We start from the raw sequence: 23,578 nt of genomic DNA, 5'->3' as shown, positions 1-23,578 counted from the left end.
TTTTTATCCAGAGAGGCAAGTGTACTCATACATGAAATCGAACTAACACAGAGGCGCTTGTCCTTAGATCCCCGTATGCTCCAGCAAAACTGCCTTACAGTGTGCCCAATTGAGGAATCTTGCTGTAGCCAATCAGCACTAATTACTCTATCTCCCAGCCTACCCTTCACCGGGGTAGAAATTTTGACATTTTTACCGCCTGCCCCTGATGTGCCACATAGGGGGACTGATTTTTCCAAAAATATTGACCCCTGTATTGATCACCCTCCCAAGCGACAAAGAGGTGGTCCGACGGTGAAGCCCAAGCCGCAGCCAATTATTCCAAATCATCCCCAGAAACCCAACCGTGGAAATGCTAAGACATCCTCGGAGTCTCCCTTATCCCCACCCAGTGTAAGCACAGTTTCTCCACCTGGATCTATGGACGATGAACTTTGGTCTGGACTCACTAAACTGTTGTCTTCTTTCCTGGAACCAATTCTAACTAAGCTGACAATCATCGGGGAATGCCAGCTGCTCTTTAGGCCACAAACACTCATTTGTCCGACAGAGCGCCCGCCTGAAGAGAGGGTTCCCACTAGTGCCGCTAGGGATGAAACAATATACCAGGCCAGTAAAAACCTGAAGTTGCGTAGGCCAACCTCATTGCACTCCCCGCTAATGGCGCCAACTCTTGCCACACTGCCCATTGATTCACTCACAGCAGCTGCTATACGCCAGCCTAATGGCAGGGAGCCCGACTCTTTAAGATTGCCAGGTTTAATGGGCAGGGCACAACAGTTTACAAAGTTGTACGGGGTGTGGATGGCGATCCCCAGGCAAATCAGCATTATGATAGTTCAAGGAAAGGTGTTGACAACAAATGTCATCAAGCACAACAAGTTCTACACCTCCCGCCTGTTGCCACTCCTTTAGTCTTGGTCCTAGCAAACGTACCACCTTTACGGGACAAGCAGACTGAATCCACCCCTCAATTAATGGATAAGTGTTTGCATTGGCTTTCGTAATACTTAATGGACAAAGAAATGAGAAACTATCCACTTCACCGGGAAATCATCATGGCACGGAGAATGGGCTGAATGGGCAGATCCACCAAATCTATTGAGGGTGACTGTGTGGTGGTGAATTTCAACAATGGATATGTAGGCAGTGCTCTTTTAAGTAACTGCCAGAAAATGCTACCTAGGTGTGCCCAGATTGTACCCTTATCCCTTGAGTATTTTAACATGCAGAGATTAATACGGGGCAGTCAACAGGATAGAGATCAGAGCCAAGTCAAGGCCACTACCCAAGTTATAGGGGGGTACACTACAGCATTATGGGGAGGGGCTTTACAATAGATTTGCACCTCTCTCAGATCTGGAGGCCTGTGACTGACTAACTCCAACAACTCGTCCATTCCATGAGAGCACAAATGACCCAGAGCCAGATATTTCAGCTATTCCAGCCCCCATAAGCCAAGAGAGTCTGATGAGTCCCCAGAACACCAAGCTTAAAATTGAGACAATCACTAGTAAGTTCAAACTAGCCGCTTGGAACATAGCTGGAATTAACCCAAAATTATGGAAAGAAGAGTGGCATAATCTTTGGCAACCCATTGTGACCATTTGTTTCCCAGAAACCTGGACTCTAGAGCCCGTTTTTGTTGCGGGTTACCGGTCATTCCACACACCTGCAGTCGAGTCCACGTCGGGCTGACCGAAGAAAGGGTTATTAACTTTAATATCTAATACTTTTCCCCTACAAGTAAGGATGGTAGAATAAACACTTCCACCTGATTCTTTTCGAGTTCTCGGATGACAGCCCTTGGCTTTTAATTAACTTTATAACAATGAAACGGGGAGTCGCAGGAAGTTAATGGTGGAGGAACTAAACAGAGAATTATATAAAGTAAATTCCTCCTTAAGAAAGGGCCCCGTAAGTATTATCTGGGTGGGGGACTTCAATGCTCACCTCTGTAAGTGTAAAGAGGTTATGGTGTGCGGGCTTACAGACAATCAAGGCAACTCCTGTCTCCACTTCAAGCACAATAAATATGGTGATAGTCTCAACAAACTTCTTATTCAAAGAGACTTGGAATATCAAACAATAGAGAAGGAGTAAGATTAGAGAAAACATTTAGGAGGTCTAGCTATGAGTCCACAATTGATCTCATTTTAGTTTCCTCGAAAATTAGGGGGAAAGTTGCCCATATACAAACCCCCTTCAACTGTTACAGCGACCACACAATTTTATTGAGCCAACTAAATATCCTGTATAAGCAGAAAAATCAACAACAGATAGCTAGAAACATCTCTTTAACCAGAAAAAAACGTTTACCAACTTAAGTGGGCGCAGGTGGTTAAGCTGAATTTGGCACATGCACTCACAGCACAAGTAACGGACAATATCCTACTCTGTTTATTGATAGAGGCTGCTCCAGCATTACTAGTTTTCTTGTTTAGAACTTTGCTAGAAAAAGTAAAGGAAGCATTCACTGACCCATCAGTGCAATGTAACAAATGGCAAGAGGCTGGTTCAACTCACTGTGCTTGCATGCTAGAAGAGTGCTCAGTAATTCCCTGCAATGGCAGCTGAGAGATCCAGTACAGATAAGTTGGCTACAAAGTGATTATAAGATTGCTAGAAGGGAAAGAGAGAGGGAAATTAGGGAGGATTAAGGATTAAGGATCACGCAGGAGACAGGAAGGCTATGGTAGGCAATTCCTTTATTTCGACAATAGCTTCTTGGTGCGGCGTGCCCTGTGCCCTGACCTCTTGTCCCGAGGTCCTGATCCCGACTGCCCTCATCCCCCTTCCCCTGACCGGATGTGGTGTCCGGTGTCTCTGTCCCCAGGCCCTGAGTCCCCAGGGTCCTAGTGCCATCGTGTGGGCACGACATCTCCCCCTTTGTTGCGAACAAAAGTTATTTGCCAACTGTCCCATGGTTCACATCAGTGATGGAGAAAACGTGGAAGTAAAAGAGAGAAAGAGAGAGAGAGAGAGAGAGAGAGAGAGAGAGAGAGAGAGAGAGAGAGATGTTGCTGATGTTCCTTTACATCTCTGTTATCAGTCTCCTGGTCTTTTTGCATTCTCTCCTTGGTCGTTGTTCTCCGGCCTCTGGTGAAGGATCTTCTTGCGATGTCTCTCTGGTCTCTTCTTGCTTTGGCGTCTCTGTTTCTTCTTCTGTTTTTACTGCCTTGAAGTGGGAGCTGTTTCTGGTGATCTGTCGTTGGCCGGCTGTGGCTGTGATCATGGGCCCATTCACTTTCACCACTTTTGCTGGTTCTCTTGCAAATGCGCTGTCTGACTTTTTTACCTGTCGCTGTTTCACAAACACCATGTCTCCTTCCTCTATCTTTTTGTTTGTTGCGTGTCGTCTTTGATCCGCGTATTCTTTCATCTTTTCTTTCTGCCTCTTGTCTTTGACGGCGATGTCTTCTTGGTCCACTTTTTTTTCTTCTTTCATCTGTGGCAAACGTGTTCTGCTCACTCGCCCTAGTACCAATTCCGCTGGACATCTCCCAGTGGAACTGTGGGGCGTGTTTCGATAGTCCCTAAGTACCTGGCATAGGGATTGTCCAATTGATATTTCTGTTATTTTTGCTCTTTGCACCGCCTTTTTGATGGTCCCCTTGAACCTCTCCGCCAACCCATTTGCTTGCTGCCACAGGGGCGTTATGCGTCTGTGATGTATGCCTAAGTATGCCATAAATCTCTTGAATTCTTCGCCTGAGAACGGTGGGCCATTGTCTGTTTTTAATGTCTGTGGCGAACCCCATGCAGCGAAGATGTCATCCAACACTGGTAGTGTTGCGTTCGCAGACGTCGACTACACTGCCTTTACAATGGGGAACCTTGAGTATTCGTCGATCACTACTAGGAAGTAATTTCCTGTTTCTAGAGGCCCATAGAAGACCGCGGCCAGCTCCGTCCACACGGCTGTTGGTAGTGGAGACATTTTTAGTGGTTCTGGTCTTGAAGGTGACCCTATAATTTGACATATGTGACACTTTGTTATCATTTCTTCCACCATGCTGTCAAGTCCCGGGAACCACACCTTTTCCCTCAGCATCTTTTTGGTGGCCACCATGCCCCGGTGTGACTCGTGTGCCAATTCCACTGTCCTTCTTCTCAACGATTAAGGCATTACTATTCTCGTGCCTCTCATTACTGTTCCATTTTCACATTCTGATAGTTCCTCGTGTATTCTTTTGAATGCCAGCAGTTCTTCTTTGTCTACTCCTTTGTCTGCATACATGTTGCTATTCACGTGCCTCCATCGTTGAGCTTTGTTGATCCTCATCACCTCTTGCATGGTGTCGTCCTGTCTCGTTGCTTGTTCCAGTTCACTCACTGTTATTGTCGCTGGTGTACTGAGTTTTAGTGCAAAATTTAGGTATTCTTCTGCAATTGTGGTCACTTGGGAGTTTTGTGGTAGTGGGTGTCTCGACACGTAGTCTGTTGGATTTTGTTCTTTGCCTGGCTTGTGGATGATCTTGAAATTGTAGTCCATGAGCCTTATTCCCCATTTTTCTATTCTTGGCGGTATCTTTGCATTTGGGTTGCCATATATCGTGATCAGGGCCTGATGATCTGTTACGATCGTGAACGGTTTTCCGTACACGAACATGTGGTAGTGTTCACACAGGCCCACACTACCGCCAGACTCTCTTTTTCAGGTTGTGAATATCCTTTCTCAACATCTGTCAGACTCTTGCTCCCATATGCGACGATGTGTCTTGGGGAATCCCTCCCAGGTTGATGTTGCTCTAGAATTGCTCCCAAACCCACGGGGCTTGCATCCACCATCACCTCTGTGCACAGTTTCAGGTCGAAATAGGCCAGGTGATCCACTGCTGTCACTGCCTTTCTTATCTCCTCGAACCCTTTGTCACATTCACTGGTCCATCGAAATGTCTGTCCCTGTTTCGTCAGCTCTCTCAGCGGTGCGCTGACGGTGGCAAAGTCCTTGATGTAGCGCGAGCAGTAGCTCGCTAATCCCAGAAACTATCTCACTTCTGCCACGTCTGTGGGCTTCTTTGCCTTTTCCAAAGTTTCTACCTTGCTGTGGTCTGGCCGCATTCCATTTTTGGAAAAAATGTGACCGAAGAACACCAGCTCATTTTGCCCCAGTTCCCATTTTTCTTCATTCAACGTTAGACCTGCTTCCTCTAGGTGTGAGCACACCTCTCTTAGGGCGGTGTCGTGTTCTTCATCTGATTTGCCAAACATTAGGATATCATCACTATAGTTCAAACTGTTCTTGACAGGCCTGATGACTTGCCGTATTGTTTCTTGGAATATTTCCGCGGCTGACGAGATTCCGAAGCTCAGGCGCTTGTATCTAAATAACCACAGGTGGGTGGAGAATGTCGTAATGTACAGTGACTGGGGGTCAAGTTCCAACTGATGGTAGCCCTTGCATAGGTCTAGCTTTGAAAATCTTCTTGTACCCGTGAGACAGCTAATCATATCATCTAGGTGTGGGCCTGGGTGTCGCTCCCGTTCAATGGCCTTGTTTGGAATCCTCATGTCCACGCATATTCTTATTTTTGATTTGTCCTTCTTTGGGACGGCCACGATGGGTGACACCCACGGTGTCAGTCCATCTGCTGGTTCGATGATGTCCTGGTTTAGGATTGCTTTCAGCTCTTCCTCCACTTGTGGTTGTAGAAGTATGGGCACCCTTCTGTGATGTTGCGCAACCGGTCTCACCGTTTCGTCAATGTGCAGTGTTATCTGCCGCCCTTTCATGTTTTCCTAGTCCCTCTATCAGTTTTGGATATTCTTTTAAGATGTTCTTTTTTTCTGCCATGTGATATGTCATTTCCATCAGCCCCATCACTTGTGCTGTGACGTTGCTCAACAAACATGGCGCGGGGATGTCTACTTTGAGTACATGTATCTGCTCCGTTATCCTTTGGTCTTTGTACCTTAGTTCTTCCTTAAACTTTCCCAGGTTGATCACTGGTCGCTTTGCCCCCCACGTGAAGACTTTCACTCGTGATGGCTTCAAGATTGGCTTTATTTTCATTTTTTCATACTCCGAAACACACATAATGTTGCACGTTGCACCACTGTCCAGAACAAAAGTGGCATCATGTGGCCCCACTTTTATTGTTACCGATTCCGTTTTCCTTATCTTTTTCTTCTCTATCAGGCATATTGCTTCATTGCACACTTCCTCATCGTCTTTTGAGTCCGTTGTGCCCTCTGTCATGAGGTATAGGCGCTCTGTTTTCTCTTCTTTGTATTCTTCCTCTGACTCTGCTGATGAACCTCTCACTCCAGTCTCGACATGCCTGATGTGTCTCCTTGTCGACATTCTTCCTCTGCTCGTTCTTCCCCGGTCGTTCCTGAACTATGCTCCTCGGCACACGCTCGCGTAGTGGTCCCTTCCGTTGCATTTTCTGCACGTCTGGCCAAATGCGGGGCATTGTCCTCAGTGTGGGAATTCTAGTCCACATCTGTAGCATGTTCCTTCTTGCGGCTTCCTTGCTGACTGATCCCCTCTGTCTTGTCTCCAGTGTCCTGTTTTGCCATTGCTTGCCATTCGATGGATTTGTTCTCCACCTCTTCCCTTGCCACGTTCCATCACTTGAGCGTGTTTCGTTGCTCGCGCTTCCGCCCTCCCAAGTGCGAGGATGTTCTCTAGAGCTATTGGTTCTTTTAGTATCCTTGTTCGGAACTCTATGTCTCGACAACCTGTTATTATAAGTAATCGTATGGCCTGCTGGTTGTCGAATTTATCGAACTCACAGTGGGTCACCAGTTTCCTCAACCTCGTTGCGAAATCATCTAGTGATTCCTCAGCTTGTTGAAAGGCAATCGTGAAGCTGTATCTCTCAAAGTCCACATTTCTTTGCGGGTCAAACTTGTCTGTTAGGCATTTTATTAGTTTGTCATAGGTGTCAATCTCCTTGGTTGGCAGTGTCACAATCAGGTCCTCGACCTCATCGCCCACTAGATTTATAAACAGTCCTCGTTTCTTTGCTGCTGTGACATCTGTTGCCTCCGCATAATTTTCAAACCGTGTGAGCCATTTCTCCCATCTTATCCCTGTTTGCGGTTCTGACAGGCTAAATGGCAGTGGTCTTCTATATTGCGCGCTTTGTTTTGGGTCTGCCATCACTTCTTTCTGCTTCTTATTATTCTCCTTATTATTCTTTCCTTTTTGTCTTGTCTTTTATGTCTTTTGTTGTTAGCTTCGTCATATTTTCTCTTTTATTCCTCTTGTAGCTCTCTATTTCCTTTGTTTTGGCCCTTCCTTACTTTATTATGTCTTCTATGTTGCTTCTTTAGCTGTTTTCTGTTGATATTGGTACTTTCTGTCCAAAAATCGATCTATTCCTGGCCTTAAAATGGCCGCCGAGCCTTTCTGGCTTCCTATTGGTCCGTTTGCCTGTTTCTAAGATGGCCGCCGATGATCTCGCGGGACTTCGCGTCCACTCACAGTGCTGCCTGACTCCAAAATGGCCGCCGCGCGCGTTCTCAATTTCTATTGGCTGTCGCGCCTGACCCCAAGATGGCCGCCGAGACTCTCGCGAGAGCTCGCGCTGCCTTTCCTCTTCAAATCTTCAATTGCTCGCTCTTTGCTGGGCGCTTACCGGGGGTCGCTGGGTTTCTTTTTCTTTCCTGGTCCTCCTGCAGCGAATCGGGGTGGGCTCCCGTGTCGCTGCTGTTGCTTGACGTCGCTATGCTCCTGCACTCCTTCTCTGGTCACGACGCGATCCAGGGTGGGCTCCTCGTTAAAATCGCTCTTTCTTCACGTCGGAGTATTCCGATCCCACTTCGTCGCCAGTTGTCACGTCGTGTGCCCCCAACAGATCACGCAGCAGACAGGAAGGCTATGGTAGGCAATTCCTTCATTTCAACAATAGCTTCTTGGTGTGGCGTGCCCTGTGCCCTGACCTCTTGTCCCGAGGTCCTGATCCCGACTGCCATCATCCCCCTTCCCCTGACCGGATGTGGTGTCCGGTGTCTCTGTCCCCAGGCCCTGAGTCCCCAGGGTCCTAGTGCCATCGCGTGGGCATGACAGAAGCTTGGGATGAATTACAGCAAGCCGCAAATTCGGGGAGAAGTAGAGATTTCTGGAAAGTTATAAATGCTTCCTACTATAAAGACCCCAAAGATCCATCCTTGGATGTGCATGTAAGTAAGGATGCATGGGTGGGATATTTTGAAGGCATATTTGGTCACGATACACCCCAAGCCACCCCGCCTGCTGAGGCAATCCACCATTTGCAAGGTTCCCAGGAATTTATTGTCGATTAGGTTATAAAATGGCTGAAGGCCTGCGTCAATGGGAAGGCGATGGGTCCAGATGGGGTGCTGAATGATTTTTTTCAAGATAATTATGAGCTGTGGGCCCCTATACTGATGTATTTAACAGCATATTGATAGATGGTCGGGTCCACCTCCATCCTGGAAGAACAGTACAATAGTCCCGATTTACAAGAAAGGGGATAGAAGTGGCCCAAAGAACTACAGACCCATCTCCCTACTGGACACCACGGCCAAGCTCGTGGATCACATCTTATTAGCTAGGCTGGATGTCTGGGCCCAAGATCATACCATCCTGTTGCAGGACCAATATGGTTTCCAGAAGGGGAAGGGAACAGTTGACCAATGCCTCAACTTATCATTATGTAGCGATAAATATACAAAAGGGTAAGGCGGGAAGATCTATATGGCCTTCGTGGACTGACAGCGGGCTTTGACTGTGTCTCCCATTACAGGCTGTGGTCCATGATGAAGAGATGGGGATTGATCCACCAATACTACTGTTCATCCATCAGCTATATGCCAATGCCACAGCCTGTGTTAGATATGGCATTAACGGGGAATGCAATCATCGATTCAAGATCAAGAAAAGAGTCAGGCAGGGATGTGTGCTAGCCCCTTTTCTTTTTTACATCTACACAAATGGGGCTGGGGCCGCCCTGACTGACTCCCCCCGGATGTGCTTATCTTTGATAGCACTCCCCTCTCAATATTAGCATATGCTGACGATGCTGTGCTAATTGCTAGAACTGGGTGGTCCTGCAAGACCTTAAAACAACATATGCCTCATTTATGGCCTCACTAGATCTAAGGGTGAACTAGTGAAAATCTTTCATTATCATAGATGGAGCTTCTGGAGGCTCGAAACCCCCCTGCTTCCATCTGGGAACAAAGAAAATCGAGGTAGTAGATTTGTTTCCTTACCAGGGTGTTTTATTTGATGAAAATAATTCCTGGGAAAGCTTGGTAAGTGCCAGAGCCCTTGGTATGAAAAGAAGTCTCCAAGCTATTAAGGTTTTTGCCAAAATGCTGGTTACAAGCCCCCTGGACCCCAGCTAAAAGATTTACTCTGCAATAGCAAAGGCAGTGGTAATGTACGGAGTTTGGGGGATGGCCAAGATTGAGAAACTTCAAAAACTTGAAGACATCTTTTTTGAAAATAGGGTGTCGCTTTCCCAATCCTTCTCCAATTTTATCCTACATAGTAAATTTAGGCTGCATTATATAGATGACTCTATTAGATTGGCCCAAATTCTCCTCTGGTTTTCAATATGGCACAGGTCTACTGTAAAGTCGATGCAGTTCATAATTGCTGACTGCTTGAAACTGGATCACTGTAACAAGATTGGTTGGCTCAGCTACGTAGAAGGGGAACTGAGCGCAATTGGGCGGGGTGATCTATTCAGGGTACCTACATTCTGCAAAATGGTTTCTAAAAAGAAATCCATTGAGGCATTTATGCTGAGGGCAGATTTTCTGTATAGAGAAATGAATTAGCAACAAAAATGGTTAAGTGTATACAATCTCATCCCCAAAAGAAAAGAGTTTATTTTTTTCCTACTTATCTAGTATGGGGCCCAGCCAACACAAATGTATTCTTCTTCGTTTTGCATGAACCTCATTCCCCTGATGCTAGGGTTCCTGGAGAAGCAATTTAAACATGCAGATTTTATTCCATGTCCTTGTGACAACTACTCACCCCAAACTGACCTTCACCTTGTCTTGTTCTGTAAATTTTATCAGACAAAAAGAAAAGCTCTAATTCTCCAAATTTGAAGGCAGTATAATTTTAAGCAGTGTAGGGTGACTTTGTATTTTTTTAAATCTCTTTTAGATCCATGTGTCTGCTTTTCTGTAGCCACTTTTTTATGGGCTTGCACGAGAAAGAGAAACTCCTATAGTAGACTGGCAAGTAATTAATCTGTCAACCATGTTTTGCACTTTCGGATATAATGTTCACAAAAGAGGCACTGGGCACTTTGATCTATGATTGCTTTTATGAGTTGTGTTGTATGTATTTGTAACTTGTATAAAATATGTTTGTAATGAATGATGTGCTTTTATAATCACTACCAAGTGGCCGAATAAAGATTTTAAAATAAAGTAAAAGACTTCAAAGTGTAGTGTCCAACTCCTGTATATGACTTATTGTCTGCAAGCTCAAATTTAAGCTTGTGGTTTCTATACACATTATTTTTGTAAATACTGTAATTTGATGATCTAGACTGCTGCATTTTAATGCTAAATGCATTCATATCATTATAAACCATGGCAATAAACTACTGCAGTTGGCCCTGCGCAGTGATGATTGGCCTGTCACCAAATACCACAGGCGCCCGGCTCTATCTCTACATGGCTGCTTCCTGCAGAGGTTGGCTGCAGTGCCTGATCATTGGGAAGGCCATGCAGGCAACTCTCCATGGGCAGCAAAGCACTGCTGGATGTTGCTGAAGGCCATGTGCAGCAGGGGTTGACTGCAGGACCTGATCATTAGCCAGACCCTGCACACCCAACCCGTCACAGGTGGGTAACTACTATTGCACACAGCTGAATGCTATGCACAGTGAGAGTTGACTTCAGGAACTGGCCCTCAATCCAACCCCCTCAGGTGGCCAACAGAACTGCATACAACTACACCAGCCCTGGCTGTGTCAGTTGCATTGGCCAATTGGGCTGGCCTTTGTGCAGGCCTTGCCCCCAAACCGCCATGGGCGGCCATCCTCTGCTGAGGTATTTCTACTTTTATATATTTTAAGTTGGTGGTTAAATGTGTGATAGGTTCGTGGACTCTGGTCTGGTTTTATGGACCCTCATTACCAAGCTGGGGGCCAGTGAACCCGTTCGCAAACTAGAAAGGGCTCCCAAAAATGGTCCATGACTTCCCTTGGGGGTTCATAGACTTGGTTCCTGGGTCGATCTAAAGAGTAAGCCTGAGCAAGGGTCCTCATGTTCCTTCTTGGAGTTGACAGACACCAAAGCCAGGTCAACAAACACTCAAAAAATGTGCACTGGGACTGGAGATGAAGTCATGGAGTTGACACAACCCAAACTGAAATCTGTGTAGGATAAATGTAATTTTCCTAAAACAAATGGTCTTGGCTAAAGCAAGAGCTAAAAATGCCAGAACATCTGGCTTTGTTTAGACTTGTCAACGTTTATGCATAAGCTAAGAATTGCATCCACTCTTCCAAAGCATTCATAGACACATACATTTAGAGGTGTCTGCACTCGTTCTAGTTTCTTCTATAGCCCAGAGAATGTCATTCACTCACAAAACCTTCTTTATCCTGCTTTATAAATAAGACAACTTTCTTGAATCCATCCAACAATTTCATTAACAGAGTAGTACTTTCACTCAGGGGCAAAATGTATTTTCAGTGAGCAATGACATTGACAGAAGCAGTGTCGACATTACATTTTAACTATTAGAAGCTACAGGCAAAGGTGCAGGCATGCACTAAATATAAAAATGTGGCTTTTCAAAAGGCGAGGATTTTTAAGACCCTCCTGGGGGTAACATGATGCTGTATTAAGAGCATGGATATATACACAAAAGGCTTGCATTTACCAAGGCCTGGCTTTCATGGAATGTGTTAGAGTCCAGCTCTAGATGTGTCCGTACGCTGCTTGTAAACGTGTTGGAAAAGACAGAAAGCACACTTGGGATTCCCCGATTAGTGCAAGGCATGGCTGTCGTTTGGATTATTACACCTGCTCTTTGAGGGCTAGTAGGACTTTTTACGATTGGGACAGAACGTGTTTTCCCAGAAGTGACGCCAAGGCATATTATAAAAGGTTAGAGAAGAAAGATCTATTGTAAATGTAAAATAAAAGTGGCAAAAAGCTGGCAACGTCATTATAAGAGACTTTGTTCAAGTTGATCACCTACAAAAAAAGTAACATTTAAGAAAAGTGAAAGATGTTTTTGATGATTCTGTTGACTGTGAATTTCACAACATGGATGCTCAATGACCTGTGCCATGAGTAGGCATTGGAGAAATTGCAAAACATTTTTTGGCAATCCCCATAAACATATATGTAAAACTTCAAAACTGCATCTGCGTGAAAATGAATGTTGTTCATTTGCACATATAATGGATTAACTCCAAATGAACCCTTTTTTCAGAAGATAGAGGCCCGCATTTACAAACTGTTGCATGGACGCTTCTGCAACACAATTTAAAAGCTTAGCATATGCCGGCCATTACAACACTATCTTAATCGACTCTAGCTATACCATAGGGCCCCATGAACAAAGGGTTTTAGCATTTGCAAACACTTTGATTCGGTAAATCAGAGGGTTTGCAAATGCTAAAACCTTTTTTCAAATGCAGTAAACCCATTTAACAATTTTTTAAAGGCTTCCCTGTCAAATACCGATTTCTTACTGGTTGTCTTAATGTTTTGTGACCAAAATCCAATCACAAATCATTAATATTTTACCACCACCTCAATAGAGGTGGCAACCCATTCACAAGAGGGAAGTTGTCCCCAATAGACTCGTTTGTGAATGTTGAAAAATATTTTTTAGGAACAGGCTTAGGCCGTTAGACCACTGACTGATTCTTAAAAAAAGTTTATCAAACTTAAAAAAAAATGTAAAATGCATTATGTTTTCCTTTAAGGAAAGTGGGCTGCTGTGCCAAAAAATATTGCTTTATTTTAAAGCAGACTCATACATGGTAGTCTGCTATCCACCCTGTAATGACAGAGAATCGTAGTGGCTCAAAATATTTGACCTACCTCATTTATTTATATTCATAAGGTAGGACGAATTGTGACCCACTACGATTCTGTATTTTCTGAACTGATCTATTGCTACATAGGTTAACCTCTTCCGTGCTCATGAATGCCCCTGGCCGTCATGAGTCACGGTGGGCATGTGCGCATGACTGACGGGGGCTGTCCAAGCCACGCCCAAGATTGGAATGTCCCAGCACAGCAGCGGTATTCACCGCGAGCGAAGCTGTTAATTCTCACAATACAAATAAATTCTGTAAAAGATGGTGTGTAAATTGCAACCACTTTATCTGAACGCATATGTAGCACATGAGGCCCATAGTTGGTAGACAACCTTCAAAAAATGTAAACATGAAGTTTCAGCCTCCATTGTTTTAGTACCGAATTATGGCACGTGAATGCCGGAACTGTGAATTCCTTTCCACAGATTGTGTTTGCCTGCGCATGGCTCTATTGGCCTGGGAGATGGTGAAGGGAAACTGTGCAAAGCATGAAAACTTCTCAAAACATTGCAGCCGAGAAAACATTTGCAGAGACTGGGCTTCATTATCTTTCTTATGTGTTACGGGAAATTACAAACCTCAGAGTCCTCAATAGTACTAGCTGAACAGCCAAGAATAGTTGAATCCTTTGATGGCTATTTAAACATGAAAATATTTCCTAGGAAAAATCTGGCTATCTTGAATCCTAAGAACAAGGAATTTGTTAACTTTACTTGCATAGTATAAAACTTGAAATCTATTTGCTGCACTTTCTCTTCTCAGAGAATGTGTGCCAGCACTGCTAGTCCTGTTAAGGAATGTCCCACTTGTAGCCCGCACAGAAATCATTGCTTTCTACACATAGAGCATAGTTCACACAGAGGGCCACAAAAGTAAGCCAGGTGCTTAGCATGCTTTAATCTTATAGGCCATCTTTTAAATAATTGCAATCAATGGACAAATAATAATGGCAGTAATGATGCCAAGTGATTACCTACTGCCTGTAATCATTGGCTGAAAATCAATTGTGTGCAATTACAGAAATCCTCATAAGTAACTGGTAGCAGATGGAGCAATTTTGGTCCATAACTTACACATCTTCAGGCCTCTCCTATATAGTTAACACACTGCATTGTCTAATAATGATGCACAGAAGCTCTCTTTGTAATTAATCGCCAAACTCCCTCAGATCCAAAAACATAGCAGCAGGACTCACAGTGAGCAGTTAGAGTGGGTAAAAGGAAAAAGTGGTGGGATAATTCTGTGATGGTGCAAAATTTGGTCAATGCCAGTGATGACATTTCAGCAAGACTACTTAGACTTTTTATATTGTATTTGATTATGCAAATGTGCTATTTATATGACACAGAACTAACCCAAATGCAGTGGAACGCAATTCAACGGTCAAAATGAATGAAAAAGTGTGATTTAGCGGTGGCCTGATTTCTAACATGACAATGTGTGTATTGTGGTTGGAAGAATGTTGTCTTTGCTCTGAGCCTATGTGGGAAGTGTTTCATGTCACGGACGAAAAACACAGAGATGTGGTTATCTGATTCTAAGATGTAGCGCTTAGCATTACAGATGAGGGTGAGAGGTGGACATTAATTTTTTCCACTGGCACCTGTGTTTAGCTTTCACCTCCCCTTATTGTGTTGATAGCTTATCCTTGAATGTTATCAATCCATAGATGGACAACAGGTCATCCACAGATCTAAAGGAGGTAACATGTAAGGCCAGGGCTGCCTTTAGCGTTTGTGGCATCCAGTGCAACAATGTTTGATGGCACCCCCCAATGACCACCTCTGCCATGGATTTACTCACTAACACCCTTAGCAGTGTCCCTCAAGTCTCCATAACCACTCTCTCTCTAAATCATATTTAGTTATGTTTATAGCGAAACTCCTACCAGTGTAGGGTGTCAGAGCACTTTACGTGACACACACATTGCACAGAGACAATCAATCATACATGTGTAAATCAGTGTATAGGAAATGTTAAATATGCTTCAATTGTTACACCTGGAACTACTTGGAACATCCTTTCCGCCCAGGAAACCACTTCATATATGACATCCATCCACTCTGGAGCTCTCACTTGCACATTTTGTTTTTGATTTTTATATAGCGTGAACTCGACCTGAAGATATCAGGTGTCAGAGCGCTTTACATGAGCACCAGTTGCGTTACACAAGGACAAATTCATTTTTTTTTTGTTAGTTGTGGGGAGATTAAGAGATTTGCCCAGAATCACAGGTTGTTGAGCATCCCTGCCAAGACTCCAACATGGTTCCCCAGCTTCGAGGTCGACCGCAATAGCCGTAAGGCTACATACTCTCCCATGCCCACACCGCATCTTCAACCTCAGAAACCAAAGGATCAGCCAGGAGCTCATCACCCTTCTCAACACCTCTATCACCACTGCAACATTTCCAGATGCCTGGAAACATGCAGAAGTCAGACCACTACTCAAAAAGCCCACGCCAACCTCAACAAACTCAAAAGCTACTGGACAATCTCCTTGCTCCCATTCCCAGCCGAGGTACTGGAAAAGACCATCAATAATCAACTCATGACACACATGGAGCAGAACCACCTACTCTAAGCCTCCTAATCTGGTTTCCTCAGCATTGAAATAGCCCTGATTGCACCCACCAATGACATCCGAACCCTCCTCTACCAAGGAGAAACATCAGCTTTGATCCTCCTTGACCTCTCGGAAGCCTTCGACACCTTAAGTGTTCGAAAGACTCCATTAAATTAGCATCCAAGGGGAGGAGCTCAGATGAATCACCTCCTTCCTCACTGGAAGAACACAGAGGATCCACCTCCCACCCTTCCTTTCTGAACCCCAGCAGATCACCTAGGGTGTATGCCGGGGCTTACCCCATGCTCTTCAATGAATATATGACCCCGTCGGCCAAATCATCAGATCCTACGGTCTCAACACAATTTCTTATGCTGATGACACCCAACTCATCCTCTCACTCACCAATCACCCCACCACTGCCAGAAATAACTTCCACAGATGCATGTCACTGACTGGATGAAAAGTAACTGCCTGCATCCAATCACAGACAAGACGGAAGAACTGATCTTTGGCAGCATCAGCAACACATGAAATGACTCCTGGCAGCCATCAGACCTAGGACCTGCACCCACTCCCTTCAACCACACAGGAAACTTCAGAGTAATCATTAACAACAAGCTCACCATTAAATCACAGATCACCTCCGCTTCCTCACTCTGGGCCCGATTCACAAAGGTAAAATTAGACAAAAGTCTAACTTTACGACTTTCAATATTCACAAAGCGCATTTACACTCTTAAATGCCCTTTGTGAATAATGAAAGTTGTAAAGTTCGACTTTCAGTATTCACAAGGGCATTTACGAGTAGTAAATGTGCTTTGTGAATACCGAAAATTATAAAGTTAGACTTTCGTCTAACTTTACCTTTGTGAATAGGGCCCTCTGTGCATGTTTCATGAGATCTTCAAGCAGCTACCCTTAAACACGAGACACACCGTGACATAAGCCCTCAGTATCAGCCGTCTGGACTACGGCAATGTCCTCTGTGTAGGAATTGCCACTCACCTTCTACAGGAACTCCAGACCATACAGAACACCGCAGCCAGACTAATTCTTGGTCTTTCCTGATTAACCCACATCACACCCCACCTCAGGAAACAAAACTGGCTCCCCATACAGAAGAGATAACACTTCAAGATGCTGACGCACACACGCAGGCTCTACAGAACCAAGGACCCGCATTCATTAACCACTGTCTGAACTTCCATCCACAATTTAGTAGCCTGTGCTCTGCCTCCCTTTCAATTGCCCATAGTCCTCGCATCTCCCGAAGTGGAGGATGCTCCGGTGCCCACATTGAAGCAAAGACTTGGAACAACCTCCCCAAACACCTCCTGACCATCACACAACATCTGAAATTCCAAATGGCCCTCATGACCTGGCAATTCACACTAAACCTCTGGCCCTGCAAGCGCCTGGATACCCCATCAGGTGATTAGCCATGCTTTATAAATCCTGATTGATTGATTGATTGTCACAAGACAGAGGACTACAAGGTGTAGGAGTCACATTTCATCCATACTGGTAGCCAGTATAGTGTAAGAGTGCCTGGTCTGACGAAGGATTTAAAATGTAACACCATGTTTGGGGGTTTTTCTTTAATAATAAGAATTTATTGCTGTCCAAATTAACCCTTTTTGGAACAGTTGGATCTGTAAAGATGTGTAATGATACTGTGATGTCACTTAGAAGTATGCTGTAGTAGAAGTTCTATAGAGGAAGGTTGGGCTTTAAAAGAATACAAGTTCAGTTCATCTGAGGATATAGATAAGGCTAGAAGCTGATGTACTAGCTCCAATAAATATATATATATAATTAATCCATACCGTGTCCAGAGGATCTTCTCACAGGATCATGAAAGAATGAGGAAAAAGTCATAACGCTCTAATCTATACCTTGCAGTTTGTCTGCATCTCTTTAATGACAGTTCATAGCTCACTCTTCTATATTAGGATTTTTACTTATAAACTCCAAGGGCCCGATTCACAGAACTAACCTAAGACAAAATCCTAAACTTACTCCCATTTTTGTATTAACAGAAGGCACTTACTCATTTCAGTATTCACAGAAGTTAGGAGTCCTAACTTTAGGACTCCTAAATGCCTTCTGTGAATACCGAAAGTCTTAAAAGTAGGATTTTTCTCAGTTTAGTAGTAGTAAAGTTAGGACTCCTAACTTTCGGACTCATAAATGCCTTCTGTGAATACCGAAAGTCTTAAAATTTGGATTTTTCTCAATTTAGTAGTAGTTGACACAAACATACAAGATCAATTTGTTTTCAGATTTCCTCATGCAATATACAAGAAAGAATACTCAGTTGCCTCAATCCCATGCTCAACGAGGTCATTGACTTACAAAAAAGTATTGAACGCTCCCTCATATCGACAAAAGTTTTACATAGTGAGACTTCCGTGAGTGTTTTTAGAGTCGGAGAACTGCAGGTGAAATATATATGTGTTGTGAACATTAAGTACAAGAATTCAAAAGGTTTTCAACACAAACCAGGAACCTTATGCTGTAGATGTGGTTCTAGGAACCATATGAATAATTTTAAAGGGTGGCCGGCTACAGGAAAGCGTTGCCTTTCTTTCAAAAAGATGGGCCATTTCCAATCAGTTTAAAGAAGCAACAGGACCACTATCAGGGTCAGCAGTGTAGATACTGAGGTCGATGAGTGCACTGAATCAATCAATAATGTAGTATTGACCATTGAATGCAATTCAATATGTACACCTATAAAGTGTCCAATCAGTGAGGCTATGATTGATGGCTTTATATTGCAAGTAATGGCAGATTCAGGGTCTCTAATCACCATTTTAAGAGACACCACGTCCAATGATCACTGGGATAGAGTTTTAACACCTAGTGATGTCAACCCAAAAGCATTTGGTGAAACTGATGTAGAAATGTTGGGGGTTTTTTCGAGCCAAATTGGTCTGCTTGGGTATGGAGACCAAAACCAAAATACATGTAGCTGTCAAAGGCAAAAACATTATTGCATGGCAGGATGGGCATATTGTTAAACTCTGGAGCTGAGAATCCTATAGTTCTGGTAGAACTACCTGATAATTATGTTTGTAACATTACGGATCCAATGCAATGCATTCTTAATCAGTTTAAGAATTTATTTTGTGAGGATGTAGGCAGTGTAAAAGGTTTTGAGCATTACATAATACTCAAACATTGTGCACAACCAGTAGTTCACAAGGGGACACCGGTTCCCCTGAGTGTGAGAGAAGAGTTGAAACTCATGCTACAGAATTCATGTTCCCACAATATTATCGAACCTTTCGAATCTTCTCTTTGGGTTGCGCCCATTGTTGTAGTATGCAAGAGGTCCAGGGAAATTAGATTTTGCACAGATTTGAGAAGTCTTAATGCCAACATCTTTATAGTCTGTCATCCCCTTCGCAGGATTCAAGAGTGGCTGACCAACATGGAAGCGTTCTAAATGGTTCACTTTGATCAATTTAAGGCTGGCTTACCACAAGGTAGCTCTAGCTAAAGAGTCACAAGAACTCACCACTTTCGTAACCCCATTTGGGACCTTCAGATACCTGAGATAGCCATTCGGCCTGGCATCTGCCACCAACGTTTTTCAAAAACTCATGGACCATCTGTTTGGCAAACTCACGGATGTGCAAGCCTACCAGGATGATGTCTTAATTTAAGCTGACACACTGGAATAGCACAATCGTGTGTTGCATAAGGTCTTGGATATTTTTTCCAAGAGAAACATAACACTTCAAATGGAAAAATTCAAATTGGCCACCAATGAATTAGAGTACTTGGTTCATACCATCTCCACATCAGGAATTAAACCTAAGTCATCACTCATCAAGGCCATATTGGAGGCAAAGGCTCCCAATGACCAGGATGCTCTGCACTCCTTTCTTGGTTTTGCACTATGCAAGGTTTGTACCTGAGTCTGCACTTAGGGGGTCAATATGATTGCGGTTTTTCCGCATCCTTGGTGCCGGCGGAAGGCACCGCCGGCCCAAAGGATGCGGAAAAACCGCAGCGGACTGACCAAAGACCCACCGCCACATTAGGATGGCTGGTGGGTCCTGGTTTCCGTCCGCAGCTTTTCCGCCGCGGTCGGCTTACAACCACGGCGGAAAAGCTCTATTATGGTGACGGTGTCTTCCAGACACCGTCCACCATATTAGGATGGCCTGTAAATTATGCTTTTCCGCGGCGGGTTTTCCGCCGTGGAAAGCATACGGAACTTCACTGCGGGGGCCCGTTGCGGGCCCCCTAGGTGAAGGGGGGGTGGGAGGTGCACATGCATTTGCATGCAGAAAGCGGCAGGCACCGCGCGGTGCCTGCCTCTTACTGCATGCAAATGCAATGCGTGCATTTTTAACATTGCGGCGGGTGCAGCTTGAAGCTCCACCCGCCGCAATGTTAAAATTAGAGGATGTGACCGCAACCCTTGCGGTCACATCCTAATTGCACAGGAGGGAGCTCTGCATGCCATGCGGAGGATCCCTCCTGCTCTGGGGTTGCGAACGGACGCAAGTCCGTCCGCGATCCTAATGACCCCCTAACTGTTGAATTCTCTCAGGTCTTTATTGAGAACAGGGGTGAAGTACCTATATTCTGGGGACAAAGAGGCTGCATTCAATCAGATACACGTACTCATTGAGAAAGCTCCAGACTTCAGCGCCTTTCAAGAGGTTCAGTCTTCCATCATCACAGTAGATGCAAGCCAAATGGGCTTGGAGGTCCGTTTTACACAACATTTGGGTAAGGAGAAAACTGTGGTGCTTGCTTAAAGAGCTCTCAAACAGTATGAGACACAATACAGCAGCATTGAGCGAGAGAAATTAGCTTTTGTTTGGGCTGTCCAAGGTTAACATGTATTTATGGGGCCACACATTTGTGTTGCAGACAGACCATAAACCTCTCAAGCATATTTTTTCAGTAGGAGCTAACAACTACTTGTCAGCCAAGTTTACTAGATTGGTGTTTAAGATACATGAGTTTGTATTTGAGAAAATACATTTTCCTGAGGAGAAACACTTTTGTGCAGATTGCCTGTCGTACATGCCAGTTGAGGATATGGATATAGACGAGTTTGTTGATGATGTTGTGAGTGTAGCATCTGTGGATGCTGTCAATGTGGAGTACTGTGCAGGTCTCAGAGAATCTGGGTGGTTGGCTGCTTTCAGGAGGACGGATTCTGGTGCAAAGCCAGCGAGTATGTTGTTCAGGGGTGGCCAGAGAGCAGAGTACAAGTTGGTGATTTGAAAATGTTTGGACAGGTGTCATATGAATTGTCACTAGCTAATGATTCATGAGGGGGGATTTATATGTACTGCCTTCTAAACTACGTGATTCCATTACTACTCAGTGTTAGACTTGGCATCTTTGGCGTGGTTTCCCCAGACTATTTGCCTCTACCTCCTGTATTTTTGATGCTGTGCTTGATTTTGTTTTTGCTGGCTTAGATGCTTTGGGCCCTTTGCTACTGCTGATCAGTATCAAAGTGCAAGTGTTCCCTGTGTAAATTATATATTACAATTGGTTCTCCCTGATTGGCATATTTGATTTACTGGTAAGTCCCTAGTAAAGTGCCCTGAGTGTGCCAGGACCTGTACATCAAATGCTACTAGTTGGCCTTCAGCACTCATTGTGCCACCCACATTAGTAGCCCATAAAAGGTATCTCAGACCCCCAACTGCAGTGTCCGGTAGGCCCACGGTACCCCAATGGGCAGGGTTCCGTGAATGTGAAAGGTAGGATGAGTACTGGTGTGTGTGACATGGCTTGATAATGAAATACTGCCAATTTTGTTTTTTCACTATTGTAAGGCTGTCCGTCCTATAGGATAGCATGGGAGATACTTTGTAATATCTTACAAGTATATCTTCCCATTGAGACCAAATAGAGAAATTAAGTTTAAGCTCTCTGAACTCAGAATTTAATAACACATATTTTAGTAAAGATGGCTTTTAAATTGTGTGTTTGAAAATGCCATTCTGTGCGGATTTTGCCTGTTTGTGGATTGACTGTCTGGTTTTGGAGTGACAGGGGCTAGGGATGCACAGTCACTGTAGACAGCCACTGGGGGTTTGAGGTTTGCCTGGCCCTTCCCAGATGACTCAGAGATGAGGTGAATAGACCTTGACTGCATTGAGAGTAGTGGGAGGAGTTTTCCTTGTGCCTGAGTAGGGCCTGTATCCCTTACACAAGGCTGTCTCCACCCCCTGTGGTCATACTACACAAGGGAGGACAGAACTGGTTTGGATTGGGATCAGAGACCCTTGCACAAAGAAGGACAAATGCAAAATGGAGTACGAGTAGTGGACCTTAAACCCCAGAACGTTATATCACTTCTGAACTCAAAAGGAACCTTTGCCAAGGAGAAGAGCTGGTGAGCTGTGAGGAGTATTGCCCTTTTGCTGTGTCGGGTTGCAGTTGCTGCTCCTGCCAAGGAAAGGACAAAGACTGGAACTTTGGTGAGAAACCTGCTTGAAGAAGAATCTCCAAGGGCCTGTTTGTGCTTGCCTCCTGTTTGAAGTTTCAGGGACACAAAGACTTCACCCCCATCTACCCTGAACTATATTGCTGAGAATTATGACCTGCCAGGTGGTGCCTGTTCCAGTTTTGGGCCTCTCGAGATTGTTGCTGCTGTTGGGAGCTGGAAGAAACCTAAGAGAAGCAAGAAAAGCAATCTCTGACGTCGTCAGCGATGCCACTGTGACCAACTCCAAAGCCAGGGGCACTGCTCGGGAAGTACACGATGCACCACCCAGCCTTTACTGCAGCTCCCACGCCCTTTGACGTCAGCACACACCTGCAGTTATCAGTATTTCCGATGCCAGCACTCGCATCCACTCTGTCATCGCCAGTGTCTGCATCCTGTTATCGCTGCACTGATGACCACAGAGGGTAACTCCACAAACTGGATGACTTTGCATCGCATCGCCTCACCAGAACCGACACCTCACTACCGAAGCAACAGACTTCCCCTGTCCCGGATTCAACATGTTGCCTCCTTGCGGACACGATGCCTCACCTCTTGCCTGGCAGAGAGGGAGCTGGCCTCAACCTCAGCACTGACGACTCACCTCTATGACGCTGTGCATTATCATAGACTTTGTTTCCAAGTTACTGTTTATTTGGGGTTCCGTGTGATTCCAAACCCGATGCCGCACACATCACAGTCAGTGTCGTACTTTGGATTTATTGCTGTCACAACGTCGGATTAGCCCCAGGTAGAGCTATTTGTTTTCTACAAGCTTTATTTGAGAAATAACTGTTTTTTAGTGCTGCACGCACCCTCCCGATCACGAGCTTTATGCTACTTGGCTGTCAACACTCCAAACCAGGAAGTGTTGGCAGCCATCAAAATAAGGCGCAAAATGCAAAAACGTGGGCAGGGTCGAAATGCCCTGACCCCCTAGGCCTTCTTAGGGAGTCCCACAAGGACCTCCAGGGCCCCCCCCAATTTTTTTGTTTTTTTTAAATCAGCAAAATCCGCGCAGGGTGCGTGGATCCTGCTGAGAAAAAAAAATGAAGCTTGGGCTCCCGTGCTTCGTTGCTATTTAGCCCCAGGGGGGCAAGTCCCGGGGGCAATATTGTTATGTAATGGGGGGCCCAGAGGGGCCCCCAGCCCTGGGGACCACCACTCCCCGGGGCTTTATATAATTATGTGTGGAGGGGTTCAAAGGTACCTCAAGCCCCAGGGACCACCACCCCCGGGGCTCTACTTAATTGCAATTGCAGGTGGAAACACTGCACACCCGCAGCCCCGGGGACCACCACCCCCGGGGCTCTACTTAATTGTTATTGTGGGGGGTCACACTGTCCCCCCTGCAGCCCAGGGGACCACCATCCCCGGGCTTATTAAGAAAAAATAAATAACCTGTGTGGGGGGCTCAAGCCACCCACACACCCTGGTGACCGCCGCCTCCCCGGGGCTCTAAATATTAAAATTGGGGGGTCCGTGATGGACCCCCCAGCCCTGGGGACTGCCACCTCCCAGGGCTGGCTCC

Source organism: Lissotriton vulgaris, chromosome 6 (assembly GCF_964263255.1).
Source record: "Lissotriton vulgaris chromosome 6, aLisVul1.2, whole genome shotgun sequence".
Classification (NCBI taxonomy): Eukaryota; Metazoa; Chordata; class Amphibia; order Caudata; family Salamandridae; genus Lissotriton; species Lissotriton vulgaris.
This window is presented reverse-complemented; position numbering follows the sequence as displayed.